This window comes from Gorilla gorilla, chromosome 8 (assembly GCF_029281585.2).
Source record: "Gorilla gorilla gorilla isolate KB3781 chromosome 8, NHGRI_mGorGor1-v2.1_pri, whole genome shotgun sequence".
Lineage (NCBI taxonomy): Eukaryota > Metazoa > Chordata > Mammalia > Primates > Hominidae > Gorilla > Gorilla gorilla.
In genome coordinates this window covers 101,672,375-101,694,902 of record NC_073232.2, presented here as the reverse complement: position 1 = coordinate 101,694,902, position 22,528 = coordinate 101,672,375, and the positions used below count along the sequence as shown (strand labels likewise).

The 22,528-nt window shown below is 45.5% G+C and overlaps 1 long non-coding RNA gene across 5 annotated transcripts in view; it reads left to right on the top strand.

Moving 5' to 3' along the window:
* Positions 1-20,484: 20,484 nt before the first annotated feature.
* Positions 20,485-22,528, top strand: part of LOC109028559 (uncharacterized) — a 70,927-nt gene continuing 68,883 nt past the window's right edge. For 3 of the 5 annotated variants that reach the window (XR_008669208.2, XR_002007567.3, XR_010135262.1), the window contains exon 1: positions 20,485-22,423. This is a non-coding gene — a long non-coding RNA (uncharacterized lncRNA). Of the gene's footprint in view, positions 22,493-22,528 lie in introns of all 5 variants that reach the window. The other 2 variants (XR_008669206.2, XR_008669205.2) reach the window with 2 other exon arrangements.

Genomic DNA, 22,528 nt, shown 5'->3' with positions numbered 1-22,528 from the left:
CCTTTAAAATTCTTTTATTTTACTACCTACCTTTGAGTGATCCATCTTAGCCTGAATAGATTAAAACTCACTCTTCCCATCATCCTGTCTCACTCAGCTCCTCTCAAACCTCAGGTCAGTTTTGTCTGGTTTGCAATTCTATGAACATCGCTTGTGATGTTTTCATTCGGTTAGAATTATGACACAAATGCAATGACTTTTACTGTTAGCACAACTTTATTTTCTTTCTGGGTCTGTGTCTGTTAACTTAATAAGAAAGCATAATAGAAGAGTTAGAAAGTTTGCCTTTCTTAGGAGGAGTCTGCAGGGAAATTTGCATTCAAGAAAAATACAGGAATTTAAAAATATGCTAGAAACAAAAGTCCAGGAGCACCAAGAGGTTGACCTCATAGTTTCTTGAGAGACACAGTTGCTACGTAGTGCTTGGTTCCAGCTGAGAGGCTCCTCAGGTTTTTCCTGTGTCCTTTGGTGCTTCTTAGGCAAGTGAGGGGTTTAGATTCAGGGAGGATTTCCTGGTGATCTTGTTTCCCATGTAAATAGCACTGCTATGGTATAATACGAAATATCTCCTTAGCCTTTGTCCCTGGTTCCTGTCACAGAGCTTCTAAATTCCTTGGAATTTCCAACAGTGATAGGAAGCATGTTTTCTTATTCATAACAGACCCCTTTCAACCATGCCTGAGTTTATGTTAATGAAGTCACACTACTGGGGGCCCCTAGATACTTCATTATGGGGGCTGGTTGCCAAAAAGACCAAGGCATGATTACAGGGTTGGAACTTTCAGCCCCATCCCCCAACCTCTGGGGAGGGAAGAAGGGCTAGAAAGTGAGTTCAATCACCAGTGGCCAATGATTCAATCAGTCATCAAAATCTTACCTATATATTGTGAACCTCCATAAAAACCCCTCAAGCAGCAATCCCCAACCTTTTTGGCACCAGGGACTGGTTTTGTGGAAGTCAGTTTTTCCACAGACTGGGCAGGGATGGTTTCAGGATGATTCAAGCACATTACATTTATTGTGCACTTTATTTCTATTATTATTACATTGTAATATAAACGAAATAATTATACAACTCACTATAATGTAGAATCAGTGGGAGCCCTGAGCTTGTTTTCCTGCAACTAGACGGTCCCATCTGGGGGTGATGGTGAAAGGAGCCGGGCACATTCCTCAGCCCCAGGCTCAAAACAAACAAGCCCAGTACAAACACATCCCATCTTCCCATCTCACCACATATCGCCATATATCTCTCAAACTTCCTGAGCCCAGTACAAACACCACCAGGAAAGTCTCCGATAAGGGGACAGCCGTTCAAAGTTTTACTGAAAAAGCGGGAACCAAAAGAATTCCTTTGTTCCCCTGTAACTCTCAGGCTATAAAAAGCAAACACTCGCATTGTTCAGGGCCCTCTTGTATGCTGTAGAATAGAAGGACCAGGTTCGAACTTGTAGTAAAGATCCTTGCCGCTTGGCTTTGACTCTGGACTCTGGTAGTCTTCTTTGAGGAACAAATAGTCTGGGCATAACATCTGGGGGCTCGTCTGGGATTCCCCAAGCCCACCAGACCCCTGGTCAACGGATCTGCTAGGATCGATCTACTGATAGGTGAGCTGGCTCGTCTCCGTTTGTCTGTCTGTGTCTGTTCTGAATCCGAATCTGTGACTCGCGAGGTCTGAAACTGGAGCTGGCACAGTCCTGGCGGACGCGCTATAGGACGGCCAGCGGAGACCGGTAGGAGACGTCCCCTGGCTCTCATCTGATATATATTGCGGTCTGAGCTGCCCCGGCTTGGCAGGCAGCAGCTGTCTCTGATCTGAGCTGCCCCGGCTTGGCGGGCAGCAGCTGCCTCTGATCTGGGCTGCCTCAGCGCGACCGCGACCCAGGCAGCTAACTCTGACCCGGGCTTCCGGTGCGCGCTTGCGATCTGAACTGCCCCGGTTTGGCAGGCAGCAGCTAACTCTGACCCGGGCTTCCGGTGCGCGCTTGCGATCTGAACTGCCCCGGTTTGGCGGGCAGCAGCTGCCTCTGACCTGGGCTGCCTCAGCGCGACCGCAACCCAGGCAGCTAACTCTGACCCGGGCTTCCGGTGCGTGCTTGCGATCTGAACTGCCCCGGTTTGGCGGGCAGCAGCTAACTCTGACCCGGGCTTCCGGTGCGCGCTTGCGATCTGAACTGCCCCGGTTTGGCGGGCAGCAGCTAACTCTGACCCGGGCTTCCGGTGCGCGCTTGCGATCTGAACTGCCCCGGTTTGGCGGGCAGCAGCTAACTGTGACCCGGGCTTCCGGTGCGCGCTTGCGATCTGAACTGCCCCGGTTTGGCGGGCAGCAGCTAACTCTGACCCGGGCTTCCGGTGCGCGCTTGCGATCTGAACTGCCCCGGTTTGGCGGGCAGCAGCTAACTCTGAACCGGGCTTCCGGTGCGCACTTGCGATCTGAACTGCCCCGGTTTGGCGGGCAGCAGCTGCCTCTGACCTGGGCTGCCTCAGCGCGACCAGGACCCAGGCAGCTGACTCTGACCCGGGCTTCCGGTGCGCGCTTGCGATCTGAACTGCCCCGGTTTGGCAGGCAGCAGCTGCCTCTGACCTGGGCTGCCTCAGCGCGACCAGGACCCAGGCAGCTGACTCTGACCCGGGCTTCTGGTGCGCGCTTGCGATCTGAACTGCCCCGGTTTGGCGGGCAGCAGCTGCCTCTGACCTGGGCTGCCTCAGCGCGACTACGATCTAGGCAGCTAACTCTGACCAAGGCTGCCAAAGTGCGCCTGCGATTAGATAGCATTAAGAAGTCAAATCAGATTTCCTTTACAGGGATTCAAACCCACATTCCTTTATAGGAAGAGATTACAAATTATTACAGGATAGGTAATACCCAGAGCACTCCCGTATCTCTCCTTACGAGTAATTTCAAAGAAGTTAGAGCAAAGGGCCATGATCTTGGTATACAAATCAGGAAAGGAAAGCTAATTACTCTGTGTCGCTCCGAATGGCCTGCCTTTGATGTGGGGTGGCCACCCGAAAGGACCTTCCGACTTGCTGTCATCACTAGAGTAAAGTCCAAGATTTTCCTACCTGGGCGTGCGGGCCACTTAGATCAAATCCCATATATCCTCATATGGCAGGACCTTGTTGAGAACCCGCCTCCTTGGCTGTCCCCTTTCCAATTAGCCTCTGAACCCTGTAAGGCACTGGTTGCTCGACCACTAAAATCCAAGCAGCCAACTGCCCCCCCTATCCTGTTCTACCTGACAGCGGGGACCCACTGTTCACAGAACCCCCTCCATACCCCTCCGGGCCCCAGGCCCCAGCCCCCCTGGCTGAGCTGCAGGAAGGAGCAGGTGGATAGAAGGCGGCCGGCACACACGGGCCCGCTGAAAAGGAAAGTAACTTTGAAAGGCCGGCAGGGCGGACGCGAGGGCACACTTCGCGGACTAGCCCCCCTCAGCCGCCTGACTCCACGGTGGCTTTACCCCTTCGGGAAATAGGACCCCCAGATGACACAGGAATCCCCAGGCTCCAGTACTGGCCATTCTCCACCAGTGATCTGTATAACTGGAAGACTCAGAGTGCTCGGTTTTCAGACAACCCCAAAGATTTACTGGCTTTACTGGATAGTGTCATGTTCACCCACCAGCCCACTTAAGATGATTGTCAGCAGCTCCTCCGAATCTTGTTCACCACGGAGAAGCGAGAGAGAATACAGATAGAAGCTAGAAAGCTGGTCCCGGGGGACGACGGTCAACCGACTGCCAACCCCGACCTCATAAACGCAAACTTTCCTCTGACCAGGCCGGCGTAGGACTACAATACGGCAGAAAGTAAAGGACAGCTACACCTTTACCGCCAGACTCTAATGGCAAGTCTCCAGGCAGCTGCTCGCAAGCCCACTAATTTGGCTAAAGTATATTCTATTCTGCAGGGGAAGACAGAGAGCCCAGCTACCTACTTAGAAAGATTAATAGAAGCTTTTAGACAGTACACCCCCATAGGTCCAGAGGCTCCAGGAAGTCAGGCAGCTGTTATAATGCCTTTCATAAATCAGGCAGCCCCAGATATTAAGAGAAAACTCCAGAAATTAGAAGACTTGGAAAGAAAGCGGATTCAGGACCTCCTTCAGATAGCCCGGCAGGTTTACAATAACAGAGATACTCCAGAAGAAAAGCAATTTAAGGCCACTGAAAAAATGACCAAGGTCCTGGCAGCAGTGGCACAGAAAGAGCATCTACAGCCAAAGTACACCCAACCTAGGCGCCCCCCCCCCCCCCCCCCGGCATGATAATCTGAGCAAAGACCTGCAGGACCGCCCACTTCCTGACGCCGACCTCGTCTAGTTCACTGATAAGAGCAGCTTCATGCATCAAGGCCAGAGGTACGCTGAAGCGGCAGTAACTTCAGAGACTGAGGTAATCTAGGCAGAACCCCTGCCCCCGGGGACATCGGCCCAGAAGGCCGAACTGATAGCGCTCACCCAAGCTCTTACCTTAGGGGCGGGGAAAAAGCTGACAGTATATACAGACAGCCGATATGCTTTTGCAACGGCGCATATACATGAGGCCATTTGCAAGGAGCGAAGGTTACTGACGGCTGAAAGAAAAGAGATAAAAAACAAGCAAGAAATCCTAGCCCTGCTAACAGCCCTATAGAGGCCAGAAAAGTTAGCCATTGTACATTGCCCAAGGCATCAGAAACTAACTACTCCAACTGCTCAAGGCAACTTTCTGGCAGACCAAACTGCAAGGAATGTGGCGAAGGCTCCTAGCCAACTCCTTGCACTCCAGCTCCCTGACCCGGGCCCCCAGGACTTGCCATATTTCCCTGAATATTCAGAACAAGATCTCCAGTGGATTGACAAACTTCCCCTGAAACAAATCCAGAATAGGTGGTAGACTGATACTAATGACCAAACCATCCTGCCAGAAAAACTAGGACAACAGGTGTTAGAACACATCCACCGAACCACCCACCTGGGGGCCTGGCAGATGATAGACCTGATCAGACGCTCCAAGCTCAAAATCAGACATATAGCTGAGACGGCCAGCAGTATCGTGACAAGTTGCAAAGTCTGCCAGCTTAACAACGCATACCCCCAATCTCAAGCTGCAACAGGAACAAGGCTCAGGGGAACCAGGCCCAGAATCTACCGAGACGTAGATTTTACTGAAATAAAGCCAGGAAAGTACGGGTACCGGTACTTACTTGTCTTTGTAGATACTTTTTCAAGGTGGACTGAAGCATTCCCAACCAAAAAAAGAAACTGCTCAGGTCATAGCAAAGAAAATTCTAGAAGATATCCTTCCCAGGTATGGCTTCCCCGTCCAGATAAGGTCAGATAATAGGCCCGCTTTTGTCACTAAGGTAAGTCAGGACTTGGCTTCCATCCTTATGGCAAATTAGAAACTACATTGCGCTTACAGGCCCCAGAGTTCAGGACAGGTAGAAAGGATGAATCGGACCTTAAAAGAGACCTTAACTAAATTGACTATAAAGACTGGCGCTAATTAAGTAGTCCTTCTCCCCTATGCTCTGTTCCAGGCCCGTAATACCCCTTACAAACTAGGCCTTACCCCTTACGAAATCATGTATGGCAGACCTCCACCCCTGGTTCCTAGCTTAAAAGATGACCTGCTTAAGTCTGAAACAGAAAATGTCTCTGAATTCTTATTTTCCTTACAAGCCTTACAGAAAATTCACCAAGAAATCTGGCCCAAGCTGAAAGAGCTATATGAGACCAGTCCCCCACTGACACCCCCTCCGTACCAGCCGAGAGACTAGGTCCTAGTTAAGTGACACTGACAAGAGACCCTAGAGCCCAGGTGGAAAGGACCACTCCAAGTACTCCTGACCACACCCACCGCCCTGAAGGTAGAAGGCATTGCGTCGTGGATCCACTACACCCACGTCAAGCCAGTGGACCCAACCTCCGACCTTCTGGGGCCAATCACGGCGGCGGCTGAAGCACCGGACACGTGGACTGTGGACAGAGCTAAGAACAACCCCTTAAAACTCACCCTGCGCCAGCAGCATAGCTCACTGCAAACATGCAGTTAGGTAGTCTAACTCTAACATTAGTCGCCCTAGTGGCCGCTAAGGAAAACATAAAGCCAGCTCCTAATCCCTTTGTCTGGAGATTCTGGCTTTATGAAAACCAAACCCACCCTAGGCAACCTCATAAGCCCAGGAAATTAGTGGCCAGTGCAGATTGCCCCTCCTCAAGGTGCAATAGCCCAATTTTACTAAATTTTACCGATTTCCCAGTAGCCAAACCAGTGGCACCAATAATATGCTTCAAGTATGATCAGACTGAATACAATTGTAAGCACTATTGGTGGCACCAAAGTGCCGGCTGCCCTTATAACTATTGTAACATCCATAAATACCGATGGTGGGGTGGAAAAGAACAGATAAATCCCAGATGGCCCTTCCATCACAGACAAGATAGAGACCTTTCATATACATGGATAGTTAGAGACCTCTAGAACTCCTGCTGGACCACGCCTCAACACAGGGCTGTATACTACTCCTCCGCCTCCACATGGCCTAGCAGTCACCTCTATCTGTGGCAAGGTCTAGTGCAGGTATGGCCCCTGGTCCATAGAAATATCCAGCGACAAGAAAACCGCCTGACACAAGACTTACGTCCTTTTTCCTGGTTAAAATTATTGCAAGAAAGATTAGAACTTGCCCACCTTACAGGACTTCACAGCCTGTCTGGCTGCTTTCTGTGTGCCACTCTAAGGCGTCCACCGCTAACCGCTGTCCCCCTGCCATAAAGATCCTCCACCTCAGCCCAAGCTAACAACCACCGAAACCTCTCATATGCCCCTATCCCTAACGTGCCACTATACCTAAACCCCAGTCAAGAAAAGTTTCCCTACTGTTTCTCAGGAACTAATTCCAGCCTCTGCAGCATCACTGCAACGCCCCCTAACATCACCTTAAAGGCTTCGTCAGGCATATTCTTCTGGTGTAATGGAACATTATCTAAAGACCTATCAAGCCCCTCTGTTACCAACCTACTGTGTCTTCCTGTCACATTAGTTCCCCAGTTAACTCTGCTTACTGCCGGCGAGTTCCTAAGGTATACCGGTAACTGGACTAGTGCTGTTATTCACCCAGACCCTAGACCGAGACCTGCACGAGCCATATTTCTCCCCCTCATTGCAGGAATCTCCCTCACCGCATCCTTCATGGCGGCCGGACTGGCTGGGGGAGCCCTAGGTCACACCCTTATAGAAAGTAACAAGCTGTACCAACAATTTGCCGTTGCTATGGAGGAGTCAGCTGAGTCCCTTGCCTCCCTCCAGCGGCAGCTCACGTCCCTAGCACAGGTAACCTTGCAGAACCGGAGGGCCTTAGACCTACTCACTGCTGAAAAAGGGGGAACGTGTATGTTTCTAAAGGAAGACTGTTGTTTCTACATAAATGAATCAGGGCTCGTAGAAGACCAGGTCCAACAGTTACGCAAGTTAAGCACAGAAGTAAGAACATGGCAGTTTGCTTCAGCTGCAGACCAATGGTGGAACTCATCTATGTTTTCTCTGTTAGCCCCCTTCCTTGGACCCCTGCTGAGTCTACTATTTCTGCTTACCGTAAGACCTTGTGTTGTTAACAGAATTTTGCGGTTCGTTAGAGAAAGGTTTGACACTGTACAACTCATAGTCCTCAGAGCCCAATACCAACCTGTAAACGCTGAAGCAGAATCAGACTTATAAGACCCAAGATTGGCTCTAAAAATACCTGAAAAGAAAAGGGGGGAATGAAAGGAGCCGGGCACATTCCTCAGCCCCAGGCTCAAAACAAACAAGCCCAGTACAAACACATCCCATCTTCCCATCTCACCACATATCGCCATATATCTCTCAAACTTCCCGAGCCCAGTACAAACAACATCCCATCTTCCCATCTCACCACATATCGCCATATATCTCTCAAACTTCCTGAGCCCAGTACAAACACCACCAGGAAAGTCTCCGATAAGAGGACAGCCGTTCAAAGTTTTACTGAAAAAGCGGGAACCAAAAGAATTCCTTTGTTCCCCTGTAACTCTCAGGCTATAAAAAGCAAACACTCGCATTGTTCAAGGCCCTCCTGTATGCTGTAGAATAGAAGGACCAGGTTCGAACTTGTAGTAAAGATCCTTGCCGCTTGGCTTTGACTCTGGACTCTGGTAGTCTTCTTTGAGGAACAAATAGTCTAGGCATAACAATGGGAGACAGTGGCAGATCAGCAGGCATTAGATTCTCATAAGGAATGCGCAACCTAGGTTCATCGGATGCAGAGTTCACAATAGGGTTCGTGCTCTTTTGAGAATCTAATGCCTCTGTTGATCTGACAGGAGGCGGAACTCAGACAGTAATGTGAGTGATGGGGAACGGCTGTTAATACAGAGGAAGCTTTGATTGCTCGCCTGCTGCTCACCTCCTGCTGTATAGCCCAGTTCCTAACAGGCCTCGGACCAGTACCAGTCTGTAGCCCAGGGATTGGGGACACCTGCTCTAAAGGATGGGGTTCTGAGAGGTTTTGAGTTGGTGAACACATTGAAGTGCTGGAAGAGTAGCATCCCAAGCAAAAATATGGAAGCTCCATGCCCACCCTTCCCCTACTCACCCCATACTTTGCCCTATGCAACTCTTCCATTTGGTTGTTCCTTAGTTGTGTTACAGGAAAGGGGTCCCAATACAGACTCAAAAAGGGGGTTCTTGGAGCTCACACAAGAAAGAAATCAGGGCAAGTCCACAGAGTAAAGTGAAAGCAAGTTTATTAAGAAAGTAAAGGAATAAAAGAAAGCCTACTCCACAGGCAGAGCAGCAGCATGGGCTTTTCAACTGTGTATACTTAAAGTTATTTCTTGATTATATGCTAAACAGGGGATGGATTATTCATGAGTATTCTGGGAAAAAGGCAAGCAATTCCCAGAATTGAGGATTCCTCCCACTTTTAGACCATATAGGTTAACTTCTGAATGTTGCCATGGCATTTATAAACTGCCATGGCACTGATGGGAGTGTCTTTTAGCATGCTAATGCTAAATTATAATGCTAAATTTAGCATTATAATTAGCATATAATGAGCAGTGAGGATGACCAGAGGTCATTTTCATCACCATCTTGGTTTTGGCTGGCTTCTTTACCGCATCCTGTTTCATCAGCTGGGCCTTTTTGACCTGTATCTTGTCCTGACCTCCTATGTCATCCTATGACTAAGAATGCCTAAGCTCTTGGGAGTGCAGCCCAGTAGGTCTCAGCCTTATTTCACCCAGCCCCTATTCAAGATGGAGTTTCTCTGGTTCAAATGTCTCTAATAGTTGTATCCTTTATAATTTCAACTGAAGAATAACAAACTTCATAAAATTTGAAAGGAGAGCTTTATTTCTCATAAGGGGATTGCAGCCTTCAGGCTGAAACCATCTTTGCAAAAATTGTATCAGTGAGAAAATTATGACAGGGAATGAGATCTGAGCTAACTCACCAACCCCCATCTTGCCTTTCCCATAATTATTTCTGGGCTACTGGGTTGAGCTAACTTTGGAAGACATTTAGATTATAGTTTAAATGGTAATAGGCTGTCCCCCAAACTCAACCACTTTTGTAAAGCTAATGAGAGTCCCTCAGGCTGTGGGGAGGAGCGGAGCCTGAATCCTACTAGGGGGCAGACATAAAAGATTGATAGCCATTATTCCTGAGGTTAAACAATTCACAACTTCCCCAATTACTCCTGCAAATAACAACACTATTGTAGGACCCTAAAATTGGCCTTTTGACACATCTTTTCGGGTATTTTGCATGTCTGATACCCATGGCTCCACCTGGACCCACCTGAACCCACCAATCCTCCTCCTGTGGCCCCATCCAGAAGCAATTCAGCATGCAGAAGGACAGCTTTAACTGTCTATGATTTTGTCTTTGCCCAACCAGTCAGCAGCAAGCCTAGCCACCTCCACACTTTGAAAACCTTCTAACGTACACCGGGCATGGTGGTGCACACCTGTAATCCCAGCACTTTGGGAGGCCGAGGCGGGTGGATCACAAGGTCAGGAGTTCAAGACCAGCCTGGCCACGATGGTGAAATCCCATGTCTACTAAAAATACAAAAATTAGCAGGGCGTAGTGGTGGGTGCCTGTAATTCCAGCTACTCGGGCGGCTGAGGCAGTAGAATTGCTTGAACCTGAGAGGCAGAGGTTGCATTGAGCCGAGATTGCACCACTGCACTCCAACTTGGGTGACACAGTAAGACTCTGTCTCAGAAAAAACAAAAACAAAAACAAAACTTCTAACTTATGAGTTTTGAAGGAGAATGACTTGAATACGAACTCCATCTCTTACATGGCATGACTAGTCTTGTGTCTGTCAATTAAAAGAGTCAAACTCTAAAATATTTGAAGAGATTTATTCTGAGCCAAATATGAGTGACCAATGGCCCATGACATTGCCCTTAGGAGATCCTGAGGACATGTGCCCAAGGTAGGGCACAGCTTGGTTTTATACATTTTAGGAAGACATGAGACATCAATCAATACATGTAAGATGTACGTTGAGTTGGTTCAGAAAGGTGGCACAACTCAAAGTGGGAGCTTCCAGGTGATAGGTGGATAAGAGACAAAAGGTTGCATTCTTTTGGATCTTTGATCAGCCTTTCACTGAATACACAATTTATATATGGTGGTGGGGTAGAGGAATAGTCATTTGGTTAGCAGCAGCAAATCCATACAGCTCTGCAGCAACCTTAATTCTTGCCTCCTTGGAAGAAAGAATTCGACTGAGGGGAAAAGGCAAAGAGAGAGATTGAGGCAAGTTTCAGAGCAGGAGACAAAGTTTATTAAAAAGTTTTAGAGCAGGAATAAGGGGAAGTGAAGTACTTGAATGCACTTTATATTCTTTTTTTTTTTTTTTTTTTTGAGACGGAGTCTCGCTCTGTCACCCAGGCTAGAGTGCAGTGGCGTGATCTCGGCTCACTGCAAGCTCTGCCTCCCTGGTTCACAACATTCTCCTGCCTCAGCCTCCCCAGCAGCTGGGACTACAGGTGCATGCTGCCACACCCAGCTAATTTTTTTGTATTTTTAGTAGAGACAGGTTTTCACCATGTTAGCCAGGATGGTCTCGATCTTCTGACCTCGTGATCTGCCCGCCTCGGCCTCCCAGTGTGCTTTATATTCTTGATCTTGAAAGAGGGCCAAGTGGGTAACGTAAGAGATTCAAGTGCATGGTTTAACCTTTGACTTGGGGTTTGCAAGTTGGCATGCTTCTGGGGTCTTTCGTTATTTCTTCCCTGTTTCTTCCCTTGGGTTGGGCTGTCTACATATGCAGGGATCTGCCAGCACTTGGGAGGGGCTGGGGCTGCATGCTCAGTGTGTTTACTGAAATTGTGCACATGCTCACTTGAGGCATTGTTTCCCTACCAGTCGAGTGTTCCTAGAAGAAGTTCATATACCAGTTAAACTCTGACATTTTGCCTCTTAGTGCACATGCTTGAGCCCACTTGTCCAACTCCTGAGCTCTTACCTGGAAGGTGCTGATTACCAATTTCAGGTATTTCTATTGGGAGATGGCCCTTCCCCGGCATTGGCTTCAACCAATTATCATTTTAGGGATGGTTTAACAACTGCCTGACCATCACCTGATGGTTGCCTGGTAGGAGAGGAGGCCCTCTCCTGCCCTGTTCATGTCTAACTACCTACTCTAACAATTTATGCCTTAGTCTGTCTCAGTGAATCTGCAGTTTTACATGAACGATAGGGCAGAGGAAGCAACCAGATAGGCATTTGTCTCAGGCGAGCAGTTATGACTTTCTGTCCTGTACTGGTGAAGACAAGCTATCAGTTTATGTTGCTAGGGTAAAATTCAACAGAACTGTTTTTAGGGTAAAGATATTGAGGCCCACAAGGAATTTCCTTGTGGGCAAATTGTGAAGGAACTATGTAGCTTTTTTTTTTTAATCTTTGTAGTTATCTCATTTAGGAATAAAATGGGAGCAGGTTTGCCTGATGCAGTTCCCAGCTTGACTTTTCCCTTTGGCTTAGTGACTTGGGGGTCCCAAGATTTATTTTCCTTCCATGTGTCTATTAAAATTTTCTCTACCACAATGGCATGGTCTTTGTGCAGTGGGCAGGAAAAAACCCTTGGGCAGTTACTACCAAGCTAGCCATTCTGACAGGCTGGAAAGCATAGCCTCCAACCAGAAGCCACAGGCACTTTGTGGGAGGGAAGACTAAGACAAAAATTGTTGCTGAATGAGGGGTCCAAATACACATATTCGATAAGCTATAGGAGGAGTCATGAATATTCATGAAAGGGAAAATATGCACATGTGCAATTGAGCCTCGTGCCTTTCCATGAATCATATGTACAAAAAATGGTGGTGTTAGCGTGATCCATGGGTGGAGTTTTTGGCCTTCTTGTGTCAAAAGGTGAAGTAGAGGACATGAAAACCCGCACTGCCCTTCCTCTGTGATTGGGCCAAAACTGGACAGGAGATAGAGGTCAATTTTTAGAAAGGGTTGCCTTGTGAAACTGGCGAGCTGTCACATTGAAACTGCAAAGAGGGAGGGGGAGTCGAACAGTGGCCTCAGATGATTGGCTAAAGGCAATAAAGGAATGTATCCTCTATTTCTTGTTTTCCAGAGCTGGTTTCTGCTTACTCCTTAGGAAATAATTCTGGTTAAAGATTAATAAGAAAGGGGTGTGTCTGACTTTACTTTCCATCATGGCCTGGCACTCAGTTTTTAAGGTTTCACTGGAGTCCCCGGGGCCAAGAGGGGGTATAGTATTTTCAGTTGCTTGTGGGGCTTAGGATTTTATTTTTATTTCTCAGACGTTGTCTCCAGATGGAGACATACTGAGTTTGAAAAATCCATTTTTAGTTGCTAGAGAGCCCTTGGTATGTCAGATGTCTGACTCTTTAAGGCTGATGATGTTCCAGGCGCGTATTTTTTGAGTGGGTCAATTAAGACTCTAAGCCTGACAAAATAAAAAGGGCCTGGGAAAGCATTTCTTGTCCCTTCGACTTGGACCATGGCTCTCTGACCCTGAAGTATCTTGGTTTTGTTGCTGCAGGAAGAAAAGAAGCTGTCTCCTTTGAAATCCAGAATTCACATATTCTAATTGCCTGTTCTGACTCTAAGCTGAAACCTGTGGCTGCCTATTGTTAGGTTGTTTCAGCCTTAGTTTGTGTTGTGCTGAACTGAAAGCAGACATAGGCTCCATGGACAGAACTCAGATTCTGGGATCCTTGCAAATCACTGCTCTGTGGAGCCCTAATTTATAAAATCATCATGGATACTTTTTGGGCTTTTCTGGACTATTTGGATTTTTCTCTGATTAGGCCATCTGAAATCCAGTTGCTGATTACATATTTGTGATTGTAGGAGAGGAAAAAACCATTCTGTGCATTAAAGATTTTTATTGAGACAGGGTTTCTGCTCTGTTGCCCAGGCTGGAGTGCAGTGGCATGATCACAGCTGACTGTAGCCTCAACCTCCTGGGCTCAAGCCATCTTCCTACCTCAGCCTCCTGAGCAGCTGGGACTACAGGCATGTGCCGCCACACCTCGCTAATTTTTGTATTTTTTATAGAGACATGGTTTTGTCATGTTGCCCAGGCTGGTCTCAAACTCCTGGGCTCAAGTGATCCGCCCACTTCAGCCTCCCAAAGTTCTGGGATTACAGGCGTGAGCCACTGCGCCTGGCTCAGCAAACATTATTTCCTCTTCCCATCTTAGGTTCATAGGCCCCAGCCTACTGAAACAGGAATTAAAAGAAATGAAAGAGTGTGTAAGGAAAAACTCAGTTGTATGTAAGAAAACCCAACTCCCCCTGAGAAAGAGAAAGAACTGGAGTCCTTTAAAAAATTAACTGCCTGTTTTTCTGTGGCTAGTAAGCCTTATCTCTCCTCCCTTCCCAGGCATTGTGAAGACTCTGTTTCCCTAGCTGTGCAGCTGCAAGGTCACTAGACAGATAAACTCAAGTCGCAAAACATGCTTTTCCTTAAAAAGTAAGAAATGATGTAATGCATGTCTCAAAGGCAGTTGCCTTTGTTTCTCTCTTCTGTAGTATGCTTCCCCCTGCACAGATCTCCCCCAAACCCCCTGCAAGAAATGCTTAAAAGGTAACTTCAGGCCAGGCACGGTGGCTCACACCTATAATCCCAGCAATTTGGGAGGCTGAGGTGGGCGGATCATGAGGTCTGGAGTTCAAGACCATCCTGGGCAACATGGTGAAACCTGTTCTCTACTAAAAATACAAAAAATGAGCTGGACCTGGTGGCATGCGCCTGTAGTCCCAGCTACTCGGGAGGCTGAGGCAGGAGAATCGCTTGAACCTGGGAGGCGGAGCTTGCAGTGAGCCGAGATTGCGCCACTGCACTCCAGCCTGGGTGACAAAGCGAGACTCCGTCTCAAAAAAAAAAAAAAAAAAAGGTAACTTCACTCTTTGTTCAGGGCTCAGTCCTTTAGATGTTAATCCTACTGGGCCGGTGCACCTAAATAATTAATAAATATCATATCCTCCTGAACCCCATCGGTCTCTTCACACCAGAGAACTCAGTGATGAGCAAGTGAAAGAAGTGGCTAGAACTTGAGACTTATTGAGCATCTTAACAAAAGAACAATACATTTGTAGAGAAGTGACCAGACAAAAAAGAAGGAGCTTTGAACTTTGAGGGGTGTCAAATTGTGCAAAGACAAATATTTGGGGAAACTAATGGTAGATGAGGGCTAGTTACTAAGAATTGTTTGTGTAGACTTTGTCCAGTGATAAGGTTATTATCCCCTTTCTTGAATGGAAGTAGGGGTTGGGGATACCATCACAAGAGACATTTATATTCTGCTTTCAGGCAGACAGAAGTAGGGCAGACAGCTCATCCTGCATCTGCTTTTTTTCAATTCCCTTTAACTCAAAATAATTCTTATGTCAAAATGGCATGTTTTGGCGTGGCATAGTCTGAGCCCCTTCATGTTACAGAGGCTAATTGCATTACTGATTTATAATCCCTGTTGAAAGCTGTAAGTTGGAGGAGGACACATCACAGGGAGTGTGACCCCTCCAACCACTCCTGATAGACTGGACTCTCCCCATCTTGAGACTATCTCATTGCTGTTGACTTGCTGTTTTCAACTTTCCCAATTAGTTTCAATCTGTGAAAATGGACTGACAGCCTGAATCTACATCCCTCACTTTTGTCCTAACACACACACACACCTTAGTAAGGTAGGGGGAGGACACATTTTCCCTATATCTTTTGAGGGCTTGATAATTGAATCTATGAAGTAAACTGAAAACTGGCAGATTAACAGAACAAAAAGTATACAAACTTATTACGTGCATGGGGCATCATATGAAAGGAAAGTTAACGCCCCGAACCCAGTGAGATCTAGAAGCTTATATACCCTCTTTTTAAAGGAGAGGGGAGGGGAGATGTAGGCAACTTACTTAGGGGGAGTAAATTGTTTTGATGAAAAATGAATGGGCCCTCAGAAGAATATGTGACAGCCTGTGACAAAGTCTGTCTGGACACGGGGTCAACCACCAGTGTTCTCTCCAGTGATCCAAGTTTAATCTTCCTGGTTGATAAGATTCCCTGGGAAGGGATTCATGACATCTGAGTTCCTTTTGGAGGGTCTATCTTTATGCAGATAAAGGGAGCTCAGAGAAAATCCTGTCTTGCATTTGCTATTTCTCAAGTGCCTTCATTTTGAAGTCCAAAGCGATATATTTTGGGGTGGCATTTCCTGACCTTAGAAGTTTCATTATTAAATGCAGTTGACCCCAGAAAAGGATTACTAATTTCTAGGCTCACTGTATAATTTGGATGAAAGAGGTGGGAGTTTATGTTAGCCAGTTTTGAAAGTTTTTGAAAATTCAGGATTTCATTCTGGACATAAGATGGAGCAGGGACGCCTTCTTAGTGGGCTGCCAGGACCCCCACGCAAGCATGGAAATAAAGGAAAATCTCAAGTTCCTTCAAGGGAAATTCCAGGCACTACCGGGCCCTGAGAAGTAAGTTTGCAAGCTGATAAGCAAGAAGGTAATAATAGCTTAAAACAACAGCCAAGGAAGTTAGAGTCAGGTGATGTTTGGTTCTCTATAGAAACCAAAAATAGGGTCTTAAGCGTGAGCTGCGGGATTCTCCTTGCATGGCAACCCGCAAACAAATGCCCTCCTTTCTCTTGTTGCAAAACCCCACTGTGGGTGTTTGGCTTTACTGGGCTGGGCAAGTGGACCCCAGTTTTGTTCAGTAACAGACAATGTGAGCATGATACCTCTTTATGCTTAAATTGCATGAAAATTTTTTTTGGTGAAAGTCCTTTTGTCCTTTTTGTATACACTTTTTCCAGTTGAAAGATCTGCGTGAGAATGGGATATAACTGAACAAAAATATATGATTGCTGAATAGGACACTCTGACTTTGTCACAATGAAAAAAAATAGAAACTCAGCCCCCAGGGAGGCATAAAGGAGAGGAAGTCATTAACAATCTTTTTGTTTTTCAGAACTGTTCCTGGAAGATTTCCCTTCTGTCTGATGGAAATCTTCCCACGCTGTCTTTCCAAACTCCTACTTAATGCTTTGAATTCAGACTGCTGAGCCTCTGAGCACAACAGACAGCACTGGTGATGGAGGTGGGGATCCACTCTGGAACTTTCCATCCAGAAAACCTCAGATGTCTTCCTCACTCCTGTGTTTGGAACTGATAGCTTGAAGGCAGTTCCTCTGAAAGCAAGGACTTCAGTGTATTTTTTGGACTGGAATGGAAACCTTACGGTGGTAGGCCCCACCATGGAAGGCCACATGGTGGGGGTTGTAAACCTGTACTGCCTAAGGCATGTCCCGCTTGGGCTGCCATGCATGTCCTCTGGGATTGTGCTTTGTGTCTGTGTGTACCTGACTATCATGACACTGTCTCAGCCCAGGAAGGTGATCAGGTCCACTTTACTTTCCTGGCCTGAGCTGTGATGTGCCACCAGGTTAAAAGTTTAATATAGACATGTATGGAGGAAGCTATCTGGACTTCTAAGATAGACCTCTATAATTAATCAGATTTGTTTAAGCTGGCTAAATTCAGGATCCTTAAAAGAGGATAAATACTGAGTGTATTGGAAAAAACTGGGATCAATACTGACAGAGATCCTAGAAATAATAATTTTACTATAAAGTTGCCTTGCTAAGGACTAAGGGGATGGACCATGCAGAGTTAGCATGGCAAGTTTGAGACTGTTATCTTTAGAAAGACTTGCTTGCAAGGTTGGCCCTTGGCTAACATCAGGGAACTTGGATTTTTAACAGTTTTCTTTTTTTTTTTTTTTTTTTTTTGAGACGGAGTCTCGCTCTGTCGCCCAGGCTGGAGTGCAGTGGTGCAATCTCGGCTCATTGCAAGCTCCGCCTCCCGGGTTCACGCCATTCTCCTGCCTCAGCCTCCCGAGTAGCTGGGACTACAGGCGCACGCCACTGCGCCCGGCTAATTTTTTGTATTTTTAGTAGAGATGGGGTTTCACCGTGGTCTCGATCTCCTGACCTCGTGATCCGCCCACCTCGGCCTCCCAAAGTGCTGGGATTACAGGCGTGAGCCACCGCGCCCGGCCCAGTTTTCTAGCTATTCTATAAATGATATGGGTGGCTTACTATGCTAAGACTGTTTATGCAAATGATGGAGTTTATGCTAACACTTGCTTTCCTTCTCGAAGTCTGGAATTTTGGTACATGCTAGGCAGAGGGTGCATACATGATCAGTCCCCAGTAAAACCCTTGGGCACACAGTCTAACTGGCTTCACATGTGTTGTCACAATTTGATGCTGGAGGAATTAAGCACAACCTGATGACTCTACCGGCACTCTTGGAAACCTATACCTGATTTTCTTTGGACTTGGCCCCATGCACTTTTTGTCTGTGCTAATTTTGCTCTGTATACTTTTGTTATAATAAGGCTTAGCTGTGAGTATGACCATATGTTGAATCCTGCTCATCTTTCCGGTGAATCATCAAATCTAGGGGTAGTCTTGGAGACCCTGATGTCAATTTCCTAGAATTCTCTTTAGAAAAAAACAATGCAGCAGGCTATTAGAAGATAACAGCTCCATCTGGGATACCAAAGGAGAGAAAAGACAGGCTAAGCCTGACTGAGTGTGGCTCTTTCTCCAACCTACTCAATTTCCTATGAGGATTTCCCTTTGTAAGGCTTTCTTTCCACACAATAGCTGTCCCCAGATTCCTCAGCCATCATGCGCATGGCTGGGGATGTTGCATCATTCTTGGGCATACCTAGGACACCTGTCCATCCCCTGGTGGATCTTGGTTCAGGATTTTGTTGCTGGTATGTTCCACATAAATCAGAAGAAAAGAAGGTGCAGGGTCATCAAAAACTCTTCTGTTTATTGCGTCAGACTGGAGTCAATGTCTTTCCCTTTATAATCAAGAGGGAGCTCAGGAGGGTTGTGAAATGATATTTGGCAGGAAATCAAGGGAAGTGAATATTCTAACAGGAACCACCCTGACCTTTATGCTTTATGAGATATTCATATAAAGGGACAATGGCAAAGAGAAAATCATTTTATTCATCAAACTCTAGTTGAGCAGAGCTTGTGTTGCAGGGTGAATTATGACACTGTGAACAAAGGTCATTTTGGGGAAGATCCCAGGTTGGATGTTGAACTAGAAGAAGAATATTAGTGGGACAACTGGTAAAATTTGAACAAGACTTGTAGATTAGTTGATTATATGTTGTCACTGTTAGTTTCCTGTCTTAAAGATTATTCTATGTTTATGTAAGGTGTTAACATGATGGGAAGCTGCGTAAAGGGTATATGGGAACTCTGGGCACCATTTTTACAACTTTAAGTCTAAAATCATTTCAAATAAAAAGGGATAAAAAGTCAAATTATAGGCTGACAATTATTTTCTCTTGGCATTTTGAAACTATTTCCCACTGTGTTTTTGTTGCTATTGAGAAGTCTGAGCTTAACCTAATACCAATTCCTTCACAGATATTTCTTCTGTTTTTTGTCGTTTTAAAAATCTTTCTGCCTCAAAGGCACTTAAAAGATACTACTGTGTTTTTAGGTGACATCTGCTTGGGTGATCTTTTGTGGAATTCATGTATTTGAGGATTAGCATTTTTCATTAATTCCGAAAATTTCGGTCATTGTCTCTTCAACTATTGCCTTTCCTCCATTCCCTTTTATTTGTTCTTCTGCAACTCTGATCACATGCATTTTAACTTCCTCACTTTGTTCTCCATGTCCCTGAATATCTCTGTTGATTTTCCATCTCATTGTTTTTCTGTGCTGCATTCTGAGTAGTTTCTTCAAATCTGTCTTCTAAATCAATAAATGCTTTTCAGCTGTGTATAAATTACTTTTCAACAAATCCTTTGAGTTTCTAATTTCTATTATTTTAGTTTTTATATTTCTAAGTTTTGTTTGGTTCTTGTGCAAATATGCCTAATCAAATTTATTTATTTATTTATTTATTTTTTGAGATGGAGTCTCGACCTGTCACCCAGGCTAGAGTGTAGTGGCATGATCTCAGCTCACTGCAACCTCTGTCTCTTGGGTTCAAGAGATTCTCCTGCCTCAGCCTCCCGAGTAGCTGAGATTACAGGCACCCATCACCACACCTGGCTAATTTTTGTATTTTTAGTGGAGATGAGTTTTCACCATGTTGGCCAGGCTGGTCTTGAACTCCTGACCTCAGGCAGTCTGCTCACCTCAGCCTCCCAAAGTGCTGGGATTACAGGCATGAGGCACTGCGCCTGGCCTATTCCTTTGTTAAAACTTAATTTTTTCTTTCTTTATCTTGAAACTTACTAAATACACTAATACATTCTTTTTTTTTTTTATTAAGACAGAGTTACTCTGTTGCCCAGGCTGGAGTGCAGTGGTGCGATCTTGGCTCACTGCAACCTCTACCTCCCAGGTTTAAGCCATTCTCCTGCCTTAGACTCCCAAGTGGCTGGGATTACAGATGCCCGCCACCATGCCTGGCTAATTTTTGTATTTTTAGTAGAAACTGGGTTCTACCATGTTGGCCAGGCTGGTCTCTAACTCCTGTCCTCAGTGATACACCTGCCTCGGCCTCCCAAAGTGTACTAAATACATTCTTTTTTATTCTCTATTAAATTACAATATCTGCAGTTTTGTTGCTCTGGCTTATTGTTTATTATCTGGCAACTTTTGCACATTGTGGCTTATTTATTTGTGTGTATTCTTTGATTTTGTATTATGACCTGATATTCCTTGGAACTTTATCAAACTTGGAAATTCTTTGAGAACTATGTAAAAAGTATTTCCTTTTGAGGGGTGTTTTTATTTGCTTTTGTTAGGTGCATGGGAGCACTACCAAGCCAGAATTGCTTAAAATGAAATTTTCTACTTGAGTTTTTTTTTTTTTCTTGCCACATGGATAGTGAGAATTTCAGCCCGAAAACAATCATGCTTCTCCACTTAAGATTAGAAATTATCAATGACTTTTTTTCCTCCCTGCTTTCCTTAGGGCCAAAGCCAAAACCAGGCATGTGTAGCCCCATCATTTAGGTCTGCAAGGAGTTTGTTCTCCAGTTTAACCTCTGAGTGGGTCCTGGTTTTATGTGAGTTCTATGATACAATGTACCACGTGCAGGCCCCAGACTTTGTCTTCCATCTCCTTCATAATGTAATGTAGTCCATGAGAAAGTGATGTAGATCACCAACACAAATGAACACATGCTTATTCTGGTGGATTTTCACTTTCCTGTCATTTCTGGACTTCAGGGAATTCCTTACTCTCTTTTAAATGTGGCTGTGCATTTAAAAAATATGTTTTGCAGATTATATAGCATTTTTCATTGTGATACACAGGCTTTTTGTTCTGTGTATATCTGATCTACCATAATGCTTGTAAGGAAACACATTTAATCTTCTGTGAGGTATAATTTATTATTCCCAGGTTTTATGTAGGAATATCTTAGGGTCACAGAGGTTAGGCGATTTTTCCCAACACTGTAGAGATACTAAGTGGTGGAGGTGAGGTTGAAATAGGTCTAAACCCAAAGCCAAGGCACTTTCAAAAGATTAATAAAGTTTGTCAAATGATACTTGGACTAACTCCTGCCTGAATTAAGCTAGAAATTAATATAAGTTCTTTAATTCAGTTAGGAAGATCCCAAATCAGAAACAAATCATAATAAAAATTGAGATCAGGAAGCTTCCTGAGTGTAGCTCCTCATATCACTGTCCCACACATAAGTACTGCCCCATATGGCAACCAGGAGGCCCCAGGAATGCTTGCTAGGGTCAGGCCCTGCTCCTCTAAGTTAGTTGAAAGCTCCCTCCCTACCCAGTGACTGCTCTCATACTTCTTCATTGTAGCTGTTGGCTCTCAGAACATGGTGCCCAAAGTATAGCGCCTCGGTGTGCTGAGTACTTTGAACTGAAAGACATTGGAAGGGCCTCCGAAGAAAGATCTCTTTGACCTTCTCCTGCCCTCTTGTCTTTCATGCTTCTTTCTCCCCTGGAGTGAACCATGGAAACTAGAATTCCTCTTCCGCAAGACAATCATAGAAACTAGAAGCCCTCTCCCCAAAGCAAGCCATAAAACTTAGGAAGGTCACTCTCTCCCTTCTCCCTTCTCATTTGAAGACCCTTAATCCAGAGGAATCCTGCCCCATACTTGCAAAGAAGAAATGCTACACAGAGAGTCCAAGAAGAATTTGAACCCAGTCTATTACCCTTAGATCATACTCTTGTCCAAACACATCTCTACAGAGCTGCCCATTCTTCATGGAACCTAAGCACAAAAACAGTTTTCCCTGGATCTTTGGGTCTTCATTTCTGAAGGCTCTCATATCACATAAAACTTTGATTAAGTAAATTTGTTATGCTTTTCTCTTGTTAACTTGTCTTTTGTTATAGGAGTGTCAGCCATGACTCTTACAATGAGTAAGGAGAGGTATTACCTACCTCCTTTTACCCCTACATGGCTCTTGGAGCTGATTATCACAGTTTGTAATTTTTCCACCTTCCATTCCTGCTTCTGTGTATTTTGATAAATTTTTGCAGGTCAGTAGACTTCCCATGGCAGAATATTTCCTGCTTCTCACCAGCCCTTAAGCCAATCCAAGGAAAACAAAAGAACATCATAGTGCTTTGTCATATGACAAGATTACAAAAGCAGCATCCAGTGGCAGAATGCCCAACTGCTTCGGGACACAGCCAATAGCTGACTTCAGTGTTCCCCATCCCTGCTTGTCAGTGATTAGTCTAAATTGTTATCACAAGCCCAGTCTGACCAATGAGTGTGAGTGAGGGGCCATTTTGATTGTCAGCTCCTGATTCTGCAGAAAACACGAAACTGAGCTGTACAAAGATGCTGATGAGGGGCTGCAGCATGCAATTCACTTCACCAGCAGTCACTAAGGTCTGATCTCTTTTCTAACCACACCTGGAAGATGGGATGCTGGACCCAGGGTATGCATAGAAAATGGGAGTTATTAGAAAAGCAGCTTTGCTTGCTTTAACCCAGGAATTGTATTTCTGGTATGTTGTTTCCTTTTAGACAATTGCCCTAAAGCT